Below are 9,337 nucleotides of genomic sequence, written 5' to 3'. Positions count from 1 at the left end.
TTATTTCCCTTTGTCTGTATCTGATAATATGTCCTGTCTCCCTATTTATATGTATATGTATATGTGTATATATTTATATGTATATGTATATGTGTGTATATACATACATATATATATACATACATATATATATATATATATATATATATATATATATATATATATATATATATATATATATATATATATATATATATATGTGTGTGTGTGTGTGTGTGTGTGTGTGTGTGTGTGTGTGTGTGTGTGTGTTTATTTTTCACTACGGCCGCGGCATGATCACGAGTTGGAATCGCAATCGCCAGCAAGTACCCTCCCGATCAAAAAAGCTGCAAGACTCATTAGTCGATCTCTGTGTACTGTCAGTACCTCACACACCACACCCCCAATCCCCCTTGCTCAAGGGGGGACAGTAACCACTCCTTAGTCAGCAGAAAAAACCCGGCCTGAGCGAGGCTCGATCCGCCGCCAGTCAAGCCATGTAGCCTGGCAGTGCAGTGCTTTAGTGACTGAGCTATCAGAGGTGTGTGTGTGTCTGTGTGTGCGTGTGTGAATGGATCTCTCTCTCTCTCTCTCTCTCTCTCTCTCTCTCTCTCTCTCTCTCTCTCTCTGTCTCTCTCTCTCTCTCTCTCTCTCTCTCTCTCTCTCTCTCTCTCTCTCTCTCTCTCTCTCTCTCTCTCTCCTCTCCTCTCTCTCCCTCCCTCCTCCTCCCTCCCTCCCTCCCTCCTCCCCTCCCTCCTCCCTCCCTCCCTCCCTCCCCTCTCTCCCTCTCTCTCTCTCTCTCTCTCTCCCTCTCCCTCTCTCTCTCTCTCTCTCTCTCTCTCTCTCTCTCTCTCTCTCTCTCTCTCTAAGGTATGGAGGTAACCGTGTTAATTTCGAGTTTCATTGGGCCGCGGTGTGTAGACATTACTTGGCGTGACTTTACCGCCAGCCCGAAGCAGCAGACCCAAAGGGCGTCCTGCAGCGACTCGTGCTGGAATGAACCATGAGCCACAAGTTACCCTTCCGCTCTATTTATTTATTTTCAATTTACTATCTGTAAGAGTCAAACCTTCTCTATAAATATGAAGCAAGAATTAAAAGCCTCTTGAATTCTTACTGCGGTCATTTTCTTAATTGCTTGTTACAATCTTAAATCCTGGAGTCAAAAGACCAAAGACGGTAATGTGTCACAGTTTAGAGGAGTCTCTTTTGCTCAAATTTGAAGGCACTGGATGATTCGTGGGTGGATATTAACTACATCAATATTTTTACAGTAAAAAAAAAAAAACAGATCAAGAGCAAACCAAAATATAAAGAAACCCGCAATATACTGCTCCCATAAATGAATGGAAAAATAGAGTCAATAAAATGAATGATCTAATTTATATTTGCCAGAAGTGCCTTGATTCCCCTTCTAAAATATAATACAGACAAGGCATCTGACGGTGAAGCGAACTCTACGCCCATGAGTGCCCAAGGTCGTATGTCTGGAGGAAGCCGATCAGTTCAATTGGCTATTAAGTGGAATTATTGGGAAATCATGAAAAATCCCCATCCACACACTGACCTAATTATCCCCTGCCACTTGCACACTATTTTCTTCTCGAACTACCGTATTTACTCACCACAGGCCTCACCCCATCACCGGCACCGCAAAGACCATTACTCTTCTCACCACAAGTTCTGAGGAGCCAAATCATTCAGTACAAGACAAGTCGTTCGTAAAGGAAAACAACGTCCAACATGCCCCCCTTCGCATGCCAAGTGACGAGAGACAACGGCTGGAAGCAACCCACTCCAGTAAGACACTCCAAACACCACTGCTCACGTTCCACCGCATATAAGCAAACAGTGGCAGACACAGAAAACAGATTGAAGCCATGGGGGAAGGAAGGGGAGGAGAACAGAACATACGGAGAAGGAAGGCTGCAAGGAAGAAAGGAAAGCTAAAATGGGTACTGGCACACATTTTCTCTAATCCGGTATGTGTACGTTGCGTTGTGGTGGTGTGTTTTGGTGGTGGTGTGTGGTGTTGTGGTGGTTGTGGTGACATCTGCCATCAACATATCCTAAGACATCCCAGCCAATCTGCGCATGCGCGGGCTTATGTTTACAAACAGAGGGTGGATGAATTGCGACACGGTACGGAGTCTTTTGTCGACTGCCTATCGTGATACGTCCCACCAAAGCTTATTTTTATCTTTTTAAAAGTAAATGACAACGTATGTTTTGAATTTGAAAATTGCTTGAAATATGAAAGTTTCTTCCAGCACCTCTTGTATGTCAGTAAATGTGATAAATGAGATATCCTACACCCCTTGTACGTCGGTAAATGTGATAATGAGATAGCCTACACCCTTGTATGTCGGTAAATGTGATAATGAGATAGCCTACACCCTTGTATGTCGGTAAATGTGATAAATGATCGATAACCTGCACCCCTTGTATGTCAGTATATGTGATAAATGAGGTAACCTGCATCCCTTGTATGTCAGTAAATGTGATAAATGAGACAACATGCACCCCTTGTATGTTGGTAAATATGATAAATGAGGTAACCTGCACCCCTTGTATGTCGGTAAATGTGAAAAATGAGGTAACCTACACCGCTTGTATGTCGGTAAGTGTGATAAATTCTAGAGGTAAACTACACCCTTGTATGTCAGTAAATGTGATAAATGAGATAACCTACACCGCTTGTATGTCGGTAAATGTGATAAATGAGATAACCTACACCCCTTGTATGTCGGTAAATGTGATAAATGAGATAACCTACACCCCTTGTATGTCGGTAAATGTGATAAATGAGATAACCTACACCCCTTGTATGTCGGTAAATGTGATAAATGAGATAACCTACACCACTTATTAGTCGGTAAATGTGATAAATGAGGTAACCTACACCCCTTGTATGTCGGTAAATGTGATAAATGAGATAACCTACACCGCTTGTATGTCGGTAAATGTGATAAATGAGATAACCTACACTCTCTTCTGATTGATGGTCATGTTTCTCGGATACTTTCCATTTAATGGCAGGCTATCTGAATTATTGGGTCCATGTCATCCTGGAATTTGGCCATTTTCCCAAAAAAGCTGCCATGATGTCTTGCCGCCATCTTGTCTGGACAAACTACGATATCAACAGTCTGTGTTTGTAAACATCGGGTTCCGCGCATGCGCAGATCAGGATGGGATGTCTTAGGATACGTGGATGGCAGATGACAACACAGTGGTGTTGTGTGGAGTGTTGTGGTGGTGGTGTGTGGTGTATTATGGGGAGGCGACAATCTTTCCTTCCTTTCCCTCCTCCCTTCTTCCTTTGCTCCTCTCGCTTCCTTCCATACGGACGAAAGATAAAAAAAGGTCAATTACGTCAAACACACTCCACGAGAGTTAAAAAAAGATCCAAAACTCAACTTGTTCTCCTCTCTTTCTCTCTCGCCTTAGAACGAAAACTAAAAACAAAGGCAGCCACTCCAGCCAAACACTCGAACCCAAGCCCTTGAAACCCGAGAAAAGAAAATACTGCGGATGGGTCACGGAAGGTGTTTTCGAGGCATCTCCCGCAATGGCTGTCGTAGAGGAGGAGAAAAAGGAGGAGGAGGGAATGGAAATATTCACGATCGAAGGGGCAAGTTTTGTCCTCGCCGAGTCCTCCAGTCTCAAAAATTTTCATGCATATTCCGTCGAGGCTGTTCAAGCGATATCAGGGCTAGCGGCAGCACGACGCCCATGAGAGAGAGAGAGAGAGAGAGAGAGAGAGAGAGAGAGAGAGGAAAAGGAGGAAAGCGGTAATTGTAGAAGCGAAAATTATTATGATGATAATTATGCAGATAAAAACACTGACGGCGAGACGAAGAGAGTGAATAATTATGAATGAGAATAATTATGAATTGATGTCGCGTATAGGAACGTTACAAAAATGTTAATGTACTACTTCAGCGATATATTTGTACTTCAAATAATCACTCCAGGTATGATAAGGGCATGGAAAATATAAGTAAAACAAGATAGTAGACATAAAACTTCCAAGGATAAACACATAGGAACACTACTAATGCTGGGGCCACACACACACACACACACACACACACACACACGGGATTTTCAAGGAGTTACAACGTTTCAAAATTAGTCACAGATAGGAGAAGAAGAAGAAGAAGAAGAAGAAGAAGAAGAAAAAGAAAAAGAAGATGAAGGTGAAAGAGAAGAGCAACAAAGGAGTGAGGAAGAGAAAGAAAGGTTAGAGGAGGGTGAAGGAGCACTTGAGAGGAAGACCGAGGAAAATTGTGAAGGAATGAGAATTGCATGAGGACCAGAGAGAACAGAGAATAAAGATGGAGAAAAGAGGAAGTGGAGGAGGAAGAGGAGGAGGATAAGGAGGGGAACTATGATGATGGTGAGGAGTATGGCTCACACAGAGAAAAGGAGGCATGGAGGAAAAATACATCAATCACAGGAAAAGACGAAGCTGGCGTGAAAATAACCAGCCAGTGAAGGACTGAGAAGGATGACGCATGGCCCACTAAACCATAAATCACCGAGAGAGAGAGAGAGAGAGAGAGAGAGAGAATAAAGTAGGGGAGATCGTTGAGTTTAAGTAGAAATACGTTTCGGAGTGTGAAAAATCATTGTGTTCATTTGTGCATAAAATCCATGGTCGATCACGTCCTCGACTCGCGACCACCTGGCTATCACTCACTAAAGAGCTTGGAGCTGTATCTTTGGTTACAACTGGAACCTCACAACTCAACTGTAAGGCGAAACGAGTGGATGAGCGTTGGGCGAGCGTTGAGGATGAAAAGGATGATGCAAGATAGAATAGGAAGATGGGAAGAGAAGCAGAGGGAACGATGCTAATGGTGGAGTTAAAAAAAAAATGTATGAGCCCATTAAAGAAAGTGAATATAATAATGAACAAGGAAAGTAAGGATGAAAAGAAGGTATAACATGGAAAGGCAGGATTTTGATAAGATGAGAAAGAGGAGTGGAGAACGAGAGGATATCAAAGGTAGGACTGGGGAAAGGAATACATAATGAAAATATATAAAAGAAAAGAAAAAGAAGCAAGGGAGGAAAGGAAGACAATTGGATGAAAGAAGTGTGAAGAGAGAAGGATAGTGGTGCTTGCTAGAGAATGAATGAGTCCAAAAGAATGTCTGTCTGTCTCTCTCTCTCTCTCTCTCTCTCTCTCTCTCTCTCTCTCTCTCTCTCTCTCTCTCTCTCTCTCTCTCTCTCTCTGCCCAGCTCTCAGCCTGACGTAAATAATGACAAAGATGATGACGCTCACAATTCTTAACACAAAGCTCACACGCCGATAGTCGCGGATCCCCAAGACGGGAGCGCTCGGATAGGACATTCATCGCTTCATCTTTGTCTGCATACACACTCGCCTGTGTATTTAAGACGTGGTTTTACTTCTTTGGAGAATGTTTGAAAGCGAGGAAAAGCGAGGCCTGGGATGATGATGAGCAGGAGGAGTTTGCGAAGCAACATGATTTTTTTATCAGTTTTTTTTTTATATGTTCAATTTCTCTTTCAGGTGTAAGTAGGCATGGGCACATTAGGTATCATAAAGTACAGTTCAGTGCAGGTGGTGGGCGAACAGGTAAAGGAGGCGCCGCTGACAATATAGATGAAAATTACAACTTGAAAGAAGCTGAGAGGGAAAGGATAAAAAAGAAAGATGAGGAATTACGTCTTGTGATAATTAAAACTCTGGGGAAAAACAACGAGGAGAAGGAGGGAGTGTGGTGCAGCGGCGCGACTCTTTCAAAGCGCCGCCCACCGGGACTCTTGTAATCTCCCGCACGCGGCAAGGCCCCACGGCTCCCACGCGGCTCGTGTCAAGGCTCTGCGGCTCTCACGGGGCATGGGGCAAGGTTCCGCGGCTCCCACAGGGTACGCGGCAAGGCTCCCCGGCTTCCACGGGGCATGATGGGGCAAGGTTCCGCGGCTCCCACAGGGCACGCGGCAAGGCTCCGCGGCTCCCACGGGGCACATGTCAGCGCGGTAGGATAGGTAACCTGAACCAACAAAGTAACTGTTCACGCCGCGGCCACGCCGAGGAAGGGGGATAATAATGCCAGCGGAATGCGAGTTCGGCATCCACCCGGCACCCCCAGGCACTCCACTTCGCGGGGCAAACAGGGGAGGGCCACGCCACGCCCCTGCTAGCCGTGCAGCGGGGCAAACAAGGGAGGGCTACGCCGCACCCCTGCCAGCCGTGCAGCGGGGCAAACAGAGGAAGGACACGCCGCGCCCATGCCAGCCGTGCAACGGGGCAGACAAGGAATGAGAACCTCCCCTGTCTAGTGCTAGCCTTATTACACATTACTCGAGTTCCCTTTCGTTTAAGAAGACGAGGATGACTTGTAGATACACCGACGACAACGAAGAGTACGATTAACACGAGGAGGAGAACGGCGCGGGGACGACGAGGAGTGGAAAGGCGACGATGTCAACGATGACGAAAGAGACTGTGAATATGTCTGTCTGTTATCGGTCTGGTCTGAGTTTTTCCCTTAGTGTTTGTGACTCGCTAGGCCATCTGTAACGGGGTGTTCAATTTTATGTTCTCCTAATCCTTATTCTCCGGGTCGCACTAACACTTGTGACTGCACACTATAAACTACACTTTCGCTAACGAGCAAAGCGGCGGCGGCGGCACCGGACTAAGTGGGCGACACACCTGCACGCGGCACTAGACTGGCCTGAAAAGGGGGGAGGAGGAGGATGGGAATGGGCAAAGTGATGAGAAAGAAGGGGAGTAGGAAGGGTGTGAGGGCAGGAAGGGAGAAAGAAGAGGTGTGAAAGATGACAAAACGGAGAAAGAAGTATGAGAGATTAAGGGGGAAGGAAGGGGTATATGGGTTAATGGAATACATGAAGAGGTGCGATGACATAAGAGGGAGAAAGGAGGGATGTAAGGTGCTAACGAGAGAGAGAGAGAGAGAGAGAGAGAGAGAGAGAGAGAGAGAGAGAGAGAGAGAGAGAGAGAGAGAGAGAGAGAGAGAGAGAGAGAGAGAGAGAGAGAGAGAGAGAGAGAGAGAGAGAGAGAGAGAGAGAGAGAGAGAGAGAGAGAAGAGAGAGAGAGAGAGAGAGAGAGAGAGGTGTGAAGAAAACGGAAATACAAGTGCAAGAATAAAGGATAGGAGGAGTGAAGGGTAAAAGTGACAAACGATATGTGAGGGAGAAAAGGGCAGGATCTGAGTGAGGGGTACAAGGGAGATAAAAGAACTGTGAAGGGGAAAAGAAGGAAAGAATTATAAGGGGGTGAGAGGGAGGAAGGTGAGAGAAAAGGGTAATGAAGCAAAATGAGAAAAAAAGGATAAAAAAGGATAAACGAAAAGGGATAAAGATAAGACAAGGTGTACAGAGGGGAAAAGGGAAAAGATAAATAGATAGAAGGGCATAGACTGCAAAGGTGAGTGTAGGGGCGTGGAAGAATTAAGTGGAAAAAGTGAGCTTGATTCTAGGGAGGAATAAAGGGGCTGGAAAAATAGGTCTGTGAGTGCATGGAAAGAGGATTGTGAGGGGGAGAAAATAGATGAAAAAAAAGAAACCGTATTGTGGAGAGAAAAGGTAAATATAGAAGTATGGGACATGTATAGAAAAAAAAGGGGGATCAGGAAGCCAATTCAGTTCGGTGGAAGATAAAGGGTTGAGGTGTTAAATAAAGTGGGAAATCAACGATGAAATAGAATTCTCGTTTCAGTCATCACATCACAACAACCACCACCACCAACATCACCGTTAATCCTTGCTATGCTATATACACGCACTATAATACGTGTTTAAGGGAGCGAGGGCCGATGCGCTAATCACTGCCGCTGGTCTTACGCAATTAACCTGAGTGTGTATACCTGTTGCTTTGATGCTTGAGTCCTGACAGTAATTACAAAAAACAAAACGCTAAAGCCCCCCAAACACGTTCCTGTGAATTTCATCCCCACAAGCTACTCACTGTCCAAGGCGGAGAGAGATCGTTTTGAGAGTTCTGTGAAGTGAAATACCGGGAACTTGCTTAAACATCTCCCGCCTTTACTAATGGAAGTCCTCACAACTTGCACTTCCCGTTTCCGCTTTCATCACTTTGAGTTTTCAGGTGTAGAAGATACGATTGTGCTTATTGTGTGGGAGCGACAGTCATATTGTTTCGCTTGTGGGTTATGCATTATGACACTTCCGTTTTTTGTTTCAGTCCTCTCTCTCTCTCTCTCTCTCTCTCTCTCTCTCTCTCTCTCTCTCTCTCTCTCTCTCTCTCTCTCTCTCTCTCTCTCTCTCAATCCTACTTCCTGTATTTCCCGGGAGGCTGCGAGACTCTCCATCATATTTCTCGCTCATGGTGGGACAACAACCCTTATTTATATATTTTTTTTCTTTTTTCTTCTTTTTTGAGCGTGTGCTTCAGCTCCCCTTTTCCGAGAGCGCGCAGTTTCGGAGGAAAGTTTGCATATATCATTATAGCTGTTTTACTTTCTCTCTTTTGTTTAACTTCCTGCCTATTTCTCTTTCCTGTTACTTATTCTGTTAAAAAACTATTTTGCCGAACATATACATCATGATTTATTTCAAGTTAGTCCTCCAGATTCAAAAAGCGACACATGGAGAGAAATCCCCCCCAATAAACTATCTATTTGTCCCCATATTTAGTCTTTATAGAGACTCAAATGTCTTACGTTTCATGAGCGTTGAAGAGATTAGACAGATTATGTTTTATTTCTTATTTTCTTCTAATCCCACTGATGAAAGACTTGAAAACAAGAAGATATCTTTTGATGCTGATACTAATGAAAAGCATCTAACAGGTGACAGCCTCCCACGCCAAGGCGCCATCAAAGCAGCCTGGGACTGACGTTAATCTTCCAGTTTTGTTGCTTTGGTGGATGAAAGGGTTCAGATGAGAGAGAGAGAGAGAGAGAGAGAGAGAGAGAGAGAGAGAGAATCTTACTAAGCCCATAAAGTAACGAAGAGTGCTTCGTAAAAGGTGAAGTTCCGCCAAAAAAAATGGCCTTCACTTTTTTTTATTTTCTTTCCCGGCCCCGCCGTCGAGCAAGAAACAAATTATACCGAAAGTGAGGCTTAAATGGCTTCCTCATTAGCGACGACACGCACGATGTACTCTTTAATCTGAGACAGTTCTCTCTCTCTCTCTCTCTCTCTCTCTCTCTCTCTCTCTCTCTGTAGATGTGGATGTTTATGTTTATGAAAATGTAATCATTACGAAAGACGAGAACGTGGAACAGGATTGAAGGAAGGAAGAAAAGGATAAGAGCACCGAGAAGTTTTCACAAAGTGTGTTGCTCTGCTCGCCTTGAATGCACCAAAGTTATGCTCTTCTAAGACCACCGAG

This window comes from Eriocheir sinensis, chromosome 4, assembly GCF_024679095.1.
Source record: "Eriocheir sinensis breed Jianghai 21 chromosome 4, ASM2467909v1, whole genome shotgun sequence".
In the NCBI taxonomy this organism is placed as follows: domain Eukaryota; kingdom Metazoa; phylum Arthropoda; class Malacostraca; order Decapoda; family Varunidae; genus Eriocheir; species Eriocheir sinensis.
The sequence above is the reverse complement of the archived record's forward strand: the minus strand, read 5'-3'. Positions refer to the sequence as shown.